General features: G+C 44.8%; 1 protein-coding gene and 1 pseudogene across 5 annotated transcripts in view; both read right to left on the bottom strand.

Moving 5' to 3' along the window:
• Positions 1-14,341, bottom strand: part of NTM (neurotrimin) — a 1,001,303-nt gene that overhangs the window by 38,885 nt on the left and 948,077 nt on the right. The gene's annotated exons all lie outside the window — the stretch shown is intronic.
• Positions 2,411-2,507, bottom strand: LOC146399941 (U6 spliceosomal RNA; annotated as a pseudogene).

Here is a 14,341-nt window from a genome sequence, read left to right as displayed (position 1 = left end):
AAATGCACAGAGATGAACGAGGCTCCCAGTTCTCACAGGTGCTCATGTAACTCCCCTTCCCCTTCTTTCTCAGGATCCCTGGGCTTGGCTGCCCCAACAGTGCTAAGTCCTTTCCACCTCTGCTTGTCCTCAGCCGAAACTGCATTAACACCCTTTCCTCTGGTCTCCTTCCAACCTAATCACTCTCTTCCTTTTCCACAATCCAAGAGATGGGATAAAGAAACACTTTGATGACAAGCAAAAATACCATTGGTCTTTGAAGTGAAAAATCTAACAACCGTAGCCGAGGGCCCAGGAGTTATTCTTTATCTCTGTTCTAATTCTTTCCTTCAGGGACTAACTGCCACATCTAAGACCTGACTGCTGGCACCTTCCACAGTGCAGCAAAGGAGCGGACAGGAGCTGGCAATTCAAACAATGGAGTCAGCAGCTGGTGAAGAAAGGGGAGAAAGATACAGACAGACAGACAAGGAAAAGTGTGAGAAAACCAAAGCACAAATGCACAATAAAATGATATGTCAAACAGAGAAAGTAGGGAGAACGAAAGTGTTTGTTAAAGGCAATCCCCCCAGTTGCTTAGGTAAATCAGAAGCCCCAGCCCATCTTCTGTGTGCTCATCAAAGCTCAAAGCCATTGTCGGCCCCATGGGAGTAGGTGGCCATAACCAGTCTACCTGGCTGAACAGCTGGCCGAACACAATCTGAGTGTCCTAGGATGCTCTGAAGACCCCAGCACCAGCCTGGGGAATAGCTGCCTCCAGGAAGGGGCTTCACAACCCATCCTTACAGAATAGGATCAGCAAAGGTTTTCTGTAAAAAGCCACACTGCAAGGTTTCCTTTAAAAACCTTGAGGGCCTGCACCCTACCGAGCAGCTGCTGAACTTGGCTGCTGCAGGTGCAAAAGTTGCCACGGAGATGGAGAGCAGCTGAACTCCAAGGAAGCTTTGTCACGGACAATGACATTTCAACATCACATCATCTTACTGTGTCACAAAACATCTTTCTTCTTTTGCTGGACACTCATCTATTTAAAAATGGAAGAAACATTCTTGCAGGGGACAGGCTGGACTTGGCCCGCAGGCTGTAGTTTGCAGACTCTTGATGGATAAGTCTGACCTCTCCAGTCTCTGTAGCCTCAATGTCACACTGTTTCCTAAATACTTTCCTATGTCTCAAGTCCACAGACTTTTTTTTTTTTTTTGGTCTTTTTAGGGCCATACCCACAGCATATGGAGGATCCCAGGCTAGGGGTCAAATCGAAGCTGTGGCTGCTGGCTTACGCCACAGCCACAGCAACGTAGATCTGAGCCTCGTCTGTGACCTACGCCACAGCTCATGGCAACTTTGGATCTTTAACCCACTGAGTAAGGCCAGGGATCAAACCTGCATCCTCATGGATACCAGTAAGATTCACTTCCACTGGGCCACAACAGGAACTCCTCCATGGTCTTTTAAAACCCTCCTGTTCTGCATTTGGGAACCTGCCCTGCACAATCTCTCATGCCTCCTGTTCTTGGAGAAACTAAGTCTGGGAGAATGTGTCCCACTGCAGACCTTCCCTGTCCACTGGAGGGTGAGGATACCTTTTATTGTTTCTTGGTATCTTTGCTCTGTAATGAAACTTCTAGACCACATCTTAAACAAACAAACAAACCTGCACCTTTGAAGCTTATGCCCTCTGATGACAGCCCCTCCCCTTCCTCACCATACCTCTGCTCTGGGCTGAGCTCTGGAGAGCTCCTTCTTAGAGCACCTGTGCTCCCAGTTTAGCTTGTTCACCAGCATCCCAACTCCAGCCATCATTCTCAGTGATTCCGTTGTCCAGAAATATATCTACCCAAAGCCGGTTCTCACACTCCTGATTTCCTCACCTCCAGAGTTTTCCTCTGCTCACCTCCTTGGCCCACTCCACAGTCATACCTGGAACCTGTCAGAAACCACGCTGCCTCCAAAGCCATGAATCTGAGGTCTCAGTCCATCTGGGACTTCCCATCTCTGCCAGAGAAAGAATTACTCCACTGCACTGAGGCCTCAGTGGATTTCATTGACCCTTAGACCATCATTTTGAGACAACTCAGATTTTCATGACCCATCATTGCCCTCTCTTCCTGGAAAATACCTAAAATGACTTCACCTCTACCTGTATATGTTTCACTAGCCCGAGGAATTCCTGTTCTAGATGGATCTGAATTTCTCACTTTTTTAAAAATGATTTTTATGTTTCCATTATCATTGGTTTACAGTGTTCTGTCAATTTTCTACTGTACAGCAAAGTGACCCAGTCACACATACATATATACATTCTTTTTTTAAAAATTTTTTCCCACTGTACAGCAAGGGGATCAAGTTATCCTTACATGTATACATTTTTTCCCCACCCTTTGTTCTATTGCAATATGAGTATCTAGGAAAAAATATGGAATGCTTCACGAATTTGTATGTCATCGTTGCGCAGGGGCCATGCTGCATCGTTCCAATTTTAGTATATGTGCTGCCGAAGCGAGCACCATATATACATTCTTTTTCTCCCATTATCCTCCATCATGCTCCATCATAAGTGACTAGATATAGTTCCCAGTGCTAAACAGCAGGATTTCATTGCTTATCCATTCCAAATGCAATACTTTGCATCTATTAACCCCAGATTCCCAGTCCATCCCACTCCCTCCCCCTTCACAACCACAAGTCTATTCTCCAAGTCCATAAGTCTCTTTTCTGTGGAAAATTTCATTTGTGCCATATATTAGAGGCCAGATATAAGTGATGTCATGTGGTATGTGTCTTTCTCTTTCTCACTTTCTTTGCTTAGTATGTCTCTAGTTTCATCCATATTGCTGCAAATGGCACTGTTTTGTTCTTTTTTTATGGCTGAATAGTATCCATTGTGTATATGTACCACATCTTCTTAATCCATTCATCTGTCAATGGACATTTATGTTGTTTCCATCTCTTGGCTATTGTGAATAGTGCTGCAATGAACATATGGGTGCATGTATCTTTTTCAAGGAAAGTTTTGTCCGGATATATGCACAAGAGTGGGGTGGATCTGAATTTCTGTCTTCTCTGTGTCTGCTCTGGAAACATACAAATAAGTAGCCCGGTTCCACCATGCATTCAACTGAGCATGCTCACTGGAGTTCTCCAGTGGTTCTCATAACCTCGATCTTTACTCTCAAGGGTCACTTTTCCCTTCTTCAATCTCTGCAGATATATGGCTGCCTCACCATTCTCTCCTTCCATCTGGTATTATCTACTGATGATCCTCTGATGGGGCGGGGGCTCCCAGAAACCACTGGATGGACATCTTCTCATGATCAGATCTACAGACCTCTATATACGTGCTTGCCATCTCCTGGTCCTCTAAGTTCAAGAACACTTAAATGTTGTGACTCATCGTTGCAATCACTCACTGGAAAATACCCTCAGCTTCTTCACCTTTGTTCCTGCTGTAGTAGCTGTCACTCAGAACAGCTGTCTGTCTTTCCTTGTATCAAAATGCTAATTCCTACTTCTGATCTCTCTGTTGTTTTTTTTTCCCCTCTCGTCTTTCAAGGACTTTACTCCACTAGTTACCTCTACTTTCTCCTACGTCTTCATCTGCTTTTGCTCTACTGGACTCTCACCATAGGTGTACTTCTCTCACTGTTTGTTTGTTTATTCCTTAAGGATTTTTAAAATTGAGGCATGGTTGACATATAACATTATATTAGTTTCAGGTGTATAACAATGATTCAATATTTTTGATATCACAAGATGATCACCACAATGTCTCATTAATATCCATCAACATACCCACTGAGACTTTTTTCCTTGTAATGAGAAACTTTAAGATCTAGTCTCTTAGCAGCTCTCAAATATGCAATACATGCTATTAACTATTGTCACCATGAATACACTGCACTGTAGGACTTATTTATTTTGAAACTGGAAGTTTGTACTTTTTGACCCTCTTCACCCATTTGGCCAACCCCCAACCCCTAGTCTCTGGCAACCACCAATCTCTTCTCTGTTTATACTTTTTATAAATATTATTTTAAAACACATCATTCTGGGTAGTCACACTAATTTAGTAATTTAGTAGTCACACATAAATTACAGTTTGCTCTCCCAGGTGTAGTTCACAGCTGTGACCTACCTATACATATTTTTTTTCACACTCATCTGCCTTGACACCTCTGCTGTCCAATGACCCCATTCTTTTCAGGCTCTTTTTCACAGCCACACTTCTTGGGACTCTTGTCCAAATGTGCTACCATGAATTCTTTGCCTCACATTAATACCTCGATCAGCACAATCCAGCTTCTGCCCACATCTCTCCACTGAACTTACACACATCCAGGTCACTAAATGATGGCCAAGTTGCCAAATCCATTATATACATCTTAGTGTTTTCTTAAGAGACTTCTTGGCAGGAATCCATGACACTCCTTTAAAGGGTCTTCTCTCGACTTCTATAATGACACATTTTCCTGGTTGTTCATTTACTGCTCTGATGCTCCTTCAAAAATCTCCTTTATTGACTTTCCCTATTTTATGCAACCTCTCTGTGTTGGGATTCAGGCATTCTTTTCTTTTCTCACGGTCCAATAATTTCCCAGGCAATGTCATATATTTCATGATTTCATACATGTATGTTTATGGCAATAACTCATAAGTTTATATCTTCACTGTATTTTCTTTTCTTTCCTTTCCTTTCCTTCCCTTTCCTTTCCTTTCCCTTTCTTTTTCTTTCTTTCTCTCTCTTTCTTTTTTTCTTTCTTTCCTTCTCTCTCTCCCTCTCTTTCTCTTTTGTCTTTTTAGGGCCACACCTGCCTCATACGCAAGTTCCCACTCTAGGGCTCGAATCAGACTTGCAGCTAACACCATAGCCACAGCAATGCCAGACCCAAGCCTTATCTGCCACCTAAATTGCAGCTCACAGCAATGCCGGATCCTGAACCCACTGATCAGGGCCAGAGATCAAACTCACATCCTCATGGATATTACTTGGGTTTGTTACCACTGAGCCACAACTGAACTCCTTATTTCTCTTTCATGAGCCCTGGAGTCCCATATGCATTAACCTTACCTAAAATAGTCAGTTGGAAGTCTCCCAAATTTGGTACGTCCAACGGGGAATTCTTAACTCCTTTAAACTTTATTTTCCTTTAGTTTTTCTCTTTAACAAATAGCACCTTTATTGATCACATTACTCATTTCAGATATTCCGGAAGTCATTCTCAACCGGTCTTCCTGACCGTAATACTGAATTTATCATTAAGTCTTGTTGATTCTACCTCTGAAATAGATCTTGAATCTATCCTCTTCTCTCATTTTTGCATGTGTCATCTTTTACTTTGGAGACTATTGCAATAGACTCTGACTTTCTAAAGCTCAGACAAAACTTGTTTACACGCATTAGCTATTTTATTTTTATTTTTCAATAATACTATGAGGTAGGTATGGCGTCTGATCAAGTCAGACACACTCAGCATACATCCCTATAAGGCCCATCGTGACTCAACCCTTCTTTATTGCATTACCACGTTTCCTGAATATATTTCTATGCTTGAGTCAAATCTCACAGAAAACCTCCAAAGAATGCCATCTTATGTTTCGTCTCCAGTTTTACTACCATCTGAAACATCCTTTTCTTTCAGGTCACAGCTCAGATGTCACCTCTTGTGAAAATCCTCCCTTAAACTTTCTGGTGCCCTTAAGATAACACCTCCTTGTCCCCTTTCACTTTATACCCTAAACACCCAGGGTTTACTCCATGATCACGCCTGTTATACCATATTGCAAAGGATTATTTACCTATTTCTCCCTTCAGACTGAAAGTTCATAAAAGGAAGATAATACTTCTGGATGTGAAACATATAGTTATTCATAATATATAGTTGTGTCTATATAATGCATATATATAGTTATTAAGTGAATAAATGAATAAAGTATTTCTGATGTATTCCCTGCTCTCAACAAATTTATAATTTACATCAGTTCTTTGTTCATACTTGTACAGACAGGGTTTATTAAAGTAACCCACTCTACATCTAAATGCATATGCAGAGACTCCAAATGAAGGAATGCACCCCTATAATTTAAGAGGCTTAAATCACATAGCTGGCTCTGTCATCCCTTTACCTATTACTCTCAGCTTCCTTTTTTCCTATATTAACGGTTTGTCAAGGGCAGGACAGTGGGGATGTCTGTTCTCAGATAGTATTTAAAATTACACATGCATGGTGATAATAAAAAAAAAGGCAACAGACTGATTCAACCTGTTATTGTTAGTAGCATTGATTCTCTACAGCACTCACTGTTCCAGTTAAGATAAACACCCTTTAACGGATCTTTTCCACTCCTTACATGGATACTAGTGGGGTTCGTTACTGCGGAGCCACAGTGGGAACCCCCCCTATTTATCTTACAGGAGCCCTGAACCCCCATATGCATTAACCTTACCTAAAACAGTCACTTGGAAGTCTCCCAAATTTGATACATCCAACATGGAACTCTTAACTCCTTCAAACTTTATTTCCCTTCAGTTTTTCTCTTTAACAAATAGCACCTGTATTGACCACATTGCTCGTTTTAGATATTTTGGAAGTCATACTCAACCTGTCTCCATAGACAAAACACATTAAAAAAAAAATCTGAGGACTCTGAAAAGTAAACAATAAGAGGTGAATTGGTGGTGGCGGGGGTGGGAGGTGGGGGGGTGGGTGTGAATCAAAACTTGAAGAAGGACTAAAACAGTGGTTAAGTTTCCTGGTATTTTTCTTTCCTCCTACCTTTTTTTTTGGCCTAGACTCAGAGCAGCCAGAATTCTGAAACTGCCTAGTAGATGCTAACTAAAAAAAAAAAAAAAAAAAAAACAACCAACAAAAAACAACAAACTTTGAGATAAATCTCTTTTTGGTCTGAAGATGGCGGAAGGGAAAACTTGCAGGATGGAAAGGATGAGGGACCTTTCCTTCTGCTCTTGTTGTTTGTTTTGTCCCTTTTTCCCTCCTGGCTCTTCCCTATCGTGAACCTGTGTCCTGAAACTGCAGTCCAGCAGCAATGGTCACAGCTGCTGTGGCTACCTAAAGCTTGAAAAAAATCCTTCTATGTGACCAGAGGAACCAGGGGGCCCCTCCCTGTGTTTAGAAGAACGTGAAGAAATTTCAGCTGCATTTTTTTCTTCTCTTTTTTTCTCTTGCACCACTTTTCCCTGGAGTTTGATGCAGTCACAAGAAATGAGACCATTCACTTCACAGGAGGTGAATGGTTTTGCTTTCTGGTCAGAGGGCAAAGGAAGAGGGCCTATGGGAGCTTAAAAAGGGGTCCCCCAAAAGCATGTATACAATCTTCAGGCTCACACCTGAATGTGTGTGGCATGCCCCCCCAAACAGTATAACTACGTCCCACAAAATGAAGGTGAGCACTCTTAAGATGAGTATGAACCTAGGCCCTTTCAACAGAGAACTAGAAGCCATAAAACAATAAACAAAAACATTCAGAACTGAATTTTAGATATTCCATAGATAAACTCCCTAGGAGAATGGAGATAACAGAGTCAAGAGTCAGTGAACTTGAAAATAGAAGAACAGGAGTTCCCATTGTGGCTCAGCAGTAATGAACCTGACTAGTACCCACGAGGAAGTGGGTTTGAACCTCACTCAGTGGGTTAAGGATCCGGCATTGCCATGAGCTGTGGTGTAGGTTGCAGACACAACTCAGATCCCACATGGCTGGGGCTGTGGTGTACGCTGGTAGCTACAGCTCTGATTCAACTCCTGGTATGGGAACCTCCATTAAGCCTTGGATGCGGCTCTAGAAAGACAAAAAAAAAAAAAAAAACAAAAACAAAAACAAAAAAAAAAACAAACAACAACAACAACAACAACAAAAAACGCACCAACATAGCTTACTTTAGCAACTAACAAAGTACACGGTACAATAAAGATGCCAAACAAATGATATTTCATCCTGCATCAGAATCTTGGAGGTACCCAAGTTTTAAGGCATCTTAAACTCAACTTGTCCTTTAAGGAAATCTGGAGCTTCCACGCGCTGAGAAACTCAGTGTTCCCCCAGAGAGCTTGTGGGTTCCTGGGGAGCTCACGACCCTCTGAGGCTTGTGGCTCTGGGTTCTAGATCCACTGACGTCACATTCTCCACCCTGTGCCTGTGTCCTGCCTAGGCTGTCTGGTTGGTAAACTGTCTATTTCAGTTCCCACAGAAACACGGATTCAAGGCTCTGTGAAATTTTTTTTTTTTTTTTGACTAGAGAGGAGATTATGTTTTCACAAAGCATATAAAGTAACTAAAATTTTACTTTTAAACAGTCTTGTCTCCAGAGATAATACACATGGTGCCTGCCAACCACATAAATGTTTATTGGATGGAGAGCCCACATTATTCTTCAGAATAGACACACATACACCAAACACGTCCCCAGAACACTTTTTCTTTTTATTCACATTCACCCTCTTGGGCATACACAGATCATAAGCTCATACATTTTTAAGTTATTGAGACACACTCCCATGCATGCTCACACATGCGTATATGTGAGCACAATTTCTTTCTTTATTTAGCAGAATACTTAGTTTGCCATTTATTTCCCTTTAAGTCTATTTTTTCAGATGTTCTGTATTGGGGAACATTCATGGAATCACAAGTCTCTGATTCATTTGCACTTGACATCCTATAATGATATTCTCTAGAGGTTGTTCAGTCTCTCAGATCCCTTTTTCAAGTCATTTTAGTGTTTTGTTTTCTCTGATAAACTGGATATATTTTTTTTCCCCAGGAAGTCACAGAACCTCAACCTCATATGCACTCATAGTGCAACACCTATACAACTCAAGGGCCCTCTGCTGGGTCACACGCACGCCTGGCCTGACACACTACACAGCGCTGGATCAAAGAAGCTGCCTCTCAATCATAGGCGGACATGTCCTCAGACAGACCTTCTGAATCAAGTGCCCCACGCTCCTGCCATTATCCTATCTATACATCATGGAACAGAAGCATTTGGAAAGCTTAGCCTATTCCGATGACCCAAGTCATGACTCTGGTTATGATCATCATGAGCGCACCACTGTTTGGGCACGAGACCAACACTGGGCTCTGCACCAAACAGAACTGAGGCTGCCCTGCCTCCATGGCTTAAAAACTGGGGACAGACAGATATGACACCCCAAAGGAATCCAGGAGCCTTTGTTAGCATGTACTGGCATCTACCACCTGAGGGGTTGCTGTGGGTCCAGAGAACATTTAGGAGGATAGATATATACTAAAGAGGAACTGGAAGGAGAAAGTCTTGGTTCACATATCAGGGAGAAGTTTGCTATGGTTGAGTCCGTTCAAGAGTAAGGGGGGCAGAGTGCTGGAAAAGAAAAACATCTCAAGGGAAGGATAAAGAGGTAGACGCCCAGGAAAAGCAGAACAAGGGGGCTTCTAGGCTCCTGGGGAGTCCAGGGATTGATGCCAGGCCTTCCTAAATGTGATGTGGTGGCCTTTATGGTGACATCATAGGCATAGTGGTCAGTAACTTCAATCTGGCTGGAACTGCCCTGAGCGGGACCTGTGTGCAATGTTCCTGTCCCAACCCCCTACTGGGTGTCTTTAGAGGCCCCAGTCATCCTGACAACCAAGCTTGTGTTCCCTCCACCCATATTCAGATACCCTCTGGCAACAGCACCTGGATGAGAGCCTTGAGGTCCAAGCTTGGTCAGACATGGTGGTGATGGGGTACAAGAAGTTCCAGCCACAGCCACACAGCAGAGGGACAGAAGCAAGTGACTTCCAACAGCTCCCTGTGGGGTGGGGGTGGTGATGACGAGGACTGGAGTGTGTCATTCTGTGTTCTCTCTGTGTCATTATGTATCCACATATGTCATTCTGTGATCCCTCTGCGTCATTCTGTGTTCTCTCTGTGTCATTATGTATCCATGTGTCACTGTGCTCACTCTGTGATGCCTCTGTATCACTCTGTGTCCATGTGTGTCATTCTGTGATCTCTCTGTATCACTCTGTGTCCACATGTGTCACTCTGTGATGCCTCTGTATCACTCTGTGTCCATGTGTGTCATTCTATGTTCTCTCTGTGTTATCCTGTGTCCATGTGTATCATTCTGTGATCTCTATGTCATTCTGTGTTCTACGTCATTCTATGTTCATGTGTGTCACTCTGCGTCCCTCTGCATCATTCTGTGTCCCTCTGTGTCATTCTGTGTCAGTGAGTGTTATCCTGTGTTCTCTCTCCCCAATTTCTCCTCACTGGTACTTCTCTGTTACCTACATCTCCTTCCTTCTTATCTTCTTCCAATCCTTCAAACAAGACCCTCTTCTAAGTAAGCACCAGAGACACAAGGCCATTTGGAAAGAACTCCTATGGACTTTCAGCCTTTAAACCACTTCACCTGCTGTCATAGACGGGGCATCCTGCAGTCAGGCACCTGGCTGGTATGGGTTCCAGTTTGTCACGGTGCTCTCTGGGGAAAGTTGCTTATCTGATGTTCCCTTTGAAATGAGAGGGAATGAATATCTATGCTATATTTTATAGATTCACTTAAATGCTTTACATATGTAGGAGCATCCTCTGAATTGTAGAAGCCTGCCTTAATCTTAGAGGCTGATATTTTTCAGAACCCAGGTACTCACTCTGAAGGTACTAATTCACGGTCAGTTGTCAGCCAGCAACCACGACTTTGGGGGCAGCACTTGGTGTGATCGGTCTTCCTCACAGGGGATCCCTCTAAATTTGCATGCAACCCCCAGCATTGCCTACCCAGGGCCAGTCCTAAGCATAGCTGCTCTGGTCTCAGAGTGCCTTGGGCTAAGACACAGAGATGGTGTTAACCAGAGCCCCATGCACAGGAGTGTCGACTGTGCCTGGGATGGTAAAGACCCCTCAGAATGAGACTCATCCATCAAGGGCAGAATGAAGCTGAGAGCTGGAGAACTGGCAGCCACAGGGCCAGCAGGGGAGAAGGGAAGATCATTTCTTCTCTGAGAAAGGGATGCGCTATTAAGAATAAACCATATTGGAGTTCCCATCATGACTCAGTGGTTAACGAACCCAACTAGTATCCATGAGGACATGGGTTCGATCCCTGGCCTTGCTCAGTGGATTAAGGATCCGGTGTTGCCATGAGCTGTGGTGTAGATCGCAGACATGGCTTGGATCCCACGTTGCTTTTGGCTGTGGCGTAGGCTGGTGGCTTCAGCTCCAATTCGACCCCTAGCCTGGGAACCTCCACGGGTGGCAGGTGTGGCCCTAAAAAGACCAAAAAACAAACAAACAAACCATCTCAGCTGTAGCCTCGGACCCAAGAGTAAAACTGGTTTTGCAAATCAGATCCCAGGGGAGCCTCTAGGACATACCTCTAAAGGAGAAGCAGGGGTGAGTGCCAAATCACACAGCAAGCCAGGCCCGGGGGGATACCATGGCCATATCCGGCCGTACCTGATGGCAGTCAGCTGCCCAGCCCGGGGAAGGGCAGAGGGAGAGACGATGCTAGGAGGGGCCAGCTGGGCAGGGATGCAAAGGAGGACGGTTTCATTTGGACCAAGAAACTCCCACTCCATTCTCTTCAGGATGTATATGGCAATTTAAAAAGGCTCAAAAGGGTGAGAAGAAAGAGCTGCAAGGAGAGTTCAGAGCAGTGATTTCTGATGATCACAGGGTGGAGGGTGCTGGGTGTGGGATGGGACATGCCAGGATTTCTTCCAGCTCATGCCCAAGTGAAGCCACAGAGAAGGCAGGGGGCAAGTTCAGTCCTGTGAGGGGCGTCAGGGGAGAGGGGGCAAGAGGTTGGGTGGGATGGAGAGAAAGCAGGGCAGAACAGCTTTCCCTCAGCCTGTGACCCTGGCCCCTGTGGCTCCTTGATGTCCTGCAAGAGCAGCCCCAGAATGGACTCTACCCCTTCTCTCGTGGCTCCCCAGGTGAGCCAGCCCTCATCACCTTTAAGCTGGGCTTTCCTCATCCTGTCCACCTGGCAAAACTGTGAGCTCAGACCCCCAGGTTACTCAGGCTCCAGTGTGAGCCTGATGACTGTGGTATTTGCAGGGCTGGGACTCAAAACAGGTTACCAGGGGCCTGGAGGAAACCCCACAGCCCCTGCAGGCCGGTGACCCTGGAGATGGGGAAGCAGAAGGTATGGAGGGACTGTTGTTATAAACCTAATTATGCTGCCCACTTTCTTTTTTCTTTTTTCTCTTTTCTTTTGTCTTTGTTTTTTGTCTTTTTAGGGCCACACCAGCGGCATATGGAAGTTTCCAAGCTAGGGGTCGAATCAGAGCTGTAGCCGCTAACCTACACCACAGCCACAGCAACACCAGTGCTGAGCCACATCTGCGACCTACACCACAGCTCAGAGCAACACCGGATCCTTAACCCACTGAGCGAGGCCAGGGATTGAACCTGCATCCTCATGGATGCTAGTCAGATTCGTTTCCACTGAGCCATGACAGGAACTCCCAGTGCCGCCCACTTTCAAATTCACATGCTGAAGCCCCCACACCTGGTACCTCAGAATGTGCCTTTTTGGAGATGGGATCCAAAGAGGCAATGTAGGTAAAATGAGGCCATCAGAGTGGACCCTCATCCAGCACGACTGGTCCCTGTAAGATGAGGATATTAGGACACAGACACACCTGGAGGGAGGACCCAGTGAGCGTAGATATCTCCAAGCCAAGGAGAGAGCCCTCAGAAGCAGCCAGCCCTGCCCTTGGTCTTGGACTTCCAGCCTCCAGAACTCTGAGAAGGCAATGTCCTCTGCTTAAGTCCGCAGAGTGTGGTCCTCTGTTACGGCAACCCCAGTAAGCAGGTGAACCTTGCATATGTCTGCTCTCCCGCAGGTAAACAGAAACCAAGGGAAGGGAGGCGGATTCTCATTGGTTGCAGGTCTCCCACTTGTCCAATGTTCCACCTATTTAATTGTATTCAATACTCACGACCACTGTCCTTTCCAGAAACCAGGGGATTGAGGCTGGAGGTCAGGACACAGGTCCACCTGCATGAGAACCAAGCGCTTTGGACCTGCACAGGGCAGCTTCCCCAAAGGGAGGGGGCGGGGGAGTGAGGAGACCGGAGCAGGGAAGAGCCAGGACAGGTAGGGAAGGAGACAGGAATGGAGACTCTAGGGTGGCGACAGAACAGGGACTGGCCAGGGGAGCCAGGTAAGAGCTGAGTGTTTCATTTGCAGATACCACTCCAAGCAGAGAAATTTCCACTTAAAGGGACAGGCCCAGTTAAGTCTTGGCCATCCTGGCTTCTCCTTCAGCCTTCTCAGCAAAAGCACCATCATTCCTGAGACTTAGGACAGGGTGCTATGAAAAAGAGCCTTGGGAGTTCCCATCGTGGCGCAATGATTAACGAATCTGACTAGGAACCATGAGGTTGCGGGTTCAATCCCTGGCCTTGCTCAGTGGGTTAAGGATCCAGTGTTGCCGTGAGCTGTGGTGTAGTTTGCAGACGTGGCTCAGAACCCGCGTTGCTGTGGCTCTGGCGTAGGCTGGCGGCTACAGCTCAAATTGGACCCTTAGCGCCTGAGAACCTCCATATGCCGTGAGAGCAGCCCAAGAAATGGCCAAAAAAAAAAAATAAAATAAATAAATAAAAGGAGCCTTGAAGAGAGATGTATGTTTTATAGGATGTTTTATAGGATGTTATAAGTTCTATAGGATGTTTCCTCGCTTTTTTTTTCCCCCTATTTTTCGACCTCTAGGAATATACCCATGATGCAAAAACTTTAAAAATTCCAAATTTTTCACCCAAATTCATGTTTGAATGTTAACAGCCATCCCATTTTGATCTCTGTCAGAGTCACCTTTCTTTGCAAAGACCCTGGGGCGTCAGATGCCGCATATGACACTGAGCCTGTGCTTCTGCAAAAGAGGGCTCCTCATTACCCAGAATCACTCCCCTAGTATTACTGGGCTGGCCCAGGCAAGGTTATGGCTTTACCAATGTGGAAACCATCAGGAGTTATGAATTAGCCAGAAGCTTACTTTCTACACTCTATTTAGAAACTGCCCGTGTCTTATTTCTTCCAAGTGCACACAACAATGTGAAGGCATGTTGGCAAACGTGGAACCCCATATGCACCCAAACAATTGGTTACAAGTTACAAATACTACACACACACACCCCATTTTTACAGGAGCCCACAGGTGTTCCCAGGTAGCTATGAGATTTTGTGATTTTTCTCTTTAGTCAAATAAATATTCGAGTTCTCATTTTACCTGCCCAGCTTTGTTTTAAATCATCCTCCTTCCACTATAAACATAAAGGAAAGTTTCATCCCAGTTGAGTCTCCATATCCATAGGTATGAATCAGTCTACTTGGAATTAATGATGTTTTTC

The sequence above is a fragment of the Sus scrofa genome, chromosome 9 (assembly GCF_054392235.1).
Source record: "Sus scrofa isolate SSC_HxYL_T2T_F1_AM1 chromosome 9, Sscrofa_HxYL_maternal_Yorkshire_Landrace_v2.0, whole genome shotgun sequence".
NCBI classification, from domain to species: Eukaryota; Metazoa; Chordata; class Mammalia; order Artiodactyla; family Suidae; genus Sus; species Sus scrofa.
The sequence above is the reverse complement of the archived record's forward strand: the minus strand, read 5'-3'. Positions and strand labels throughout refer to the sequence as shown.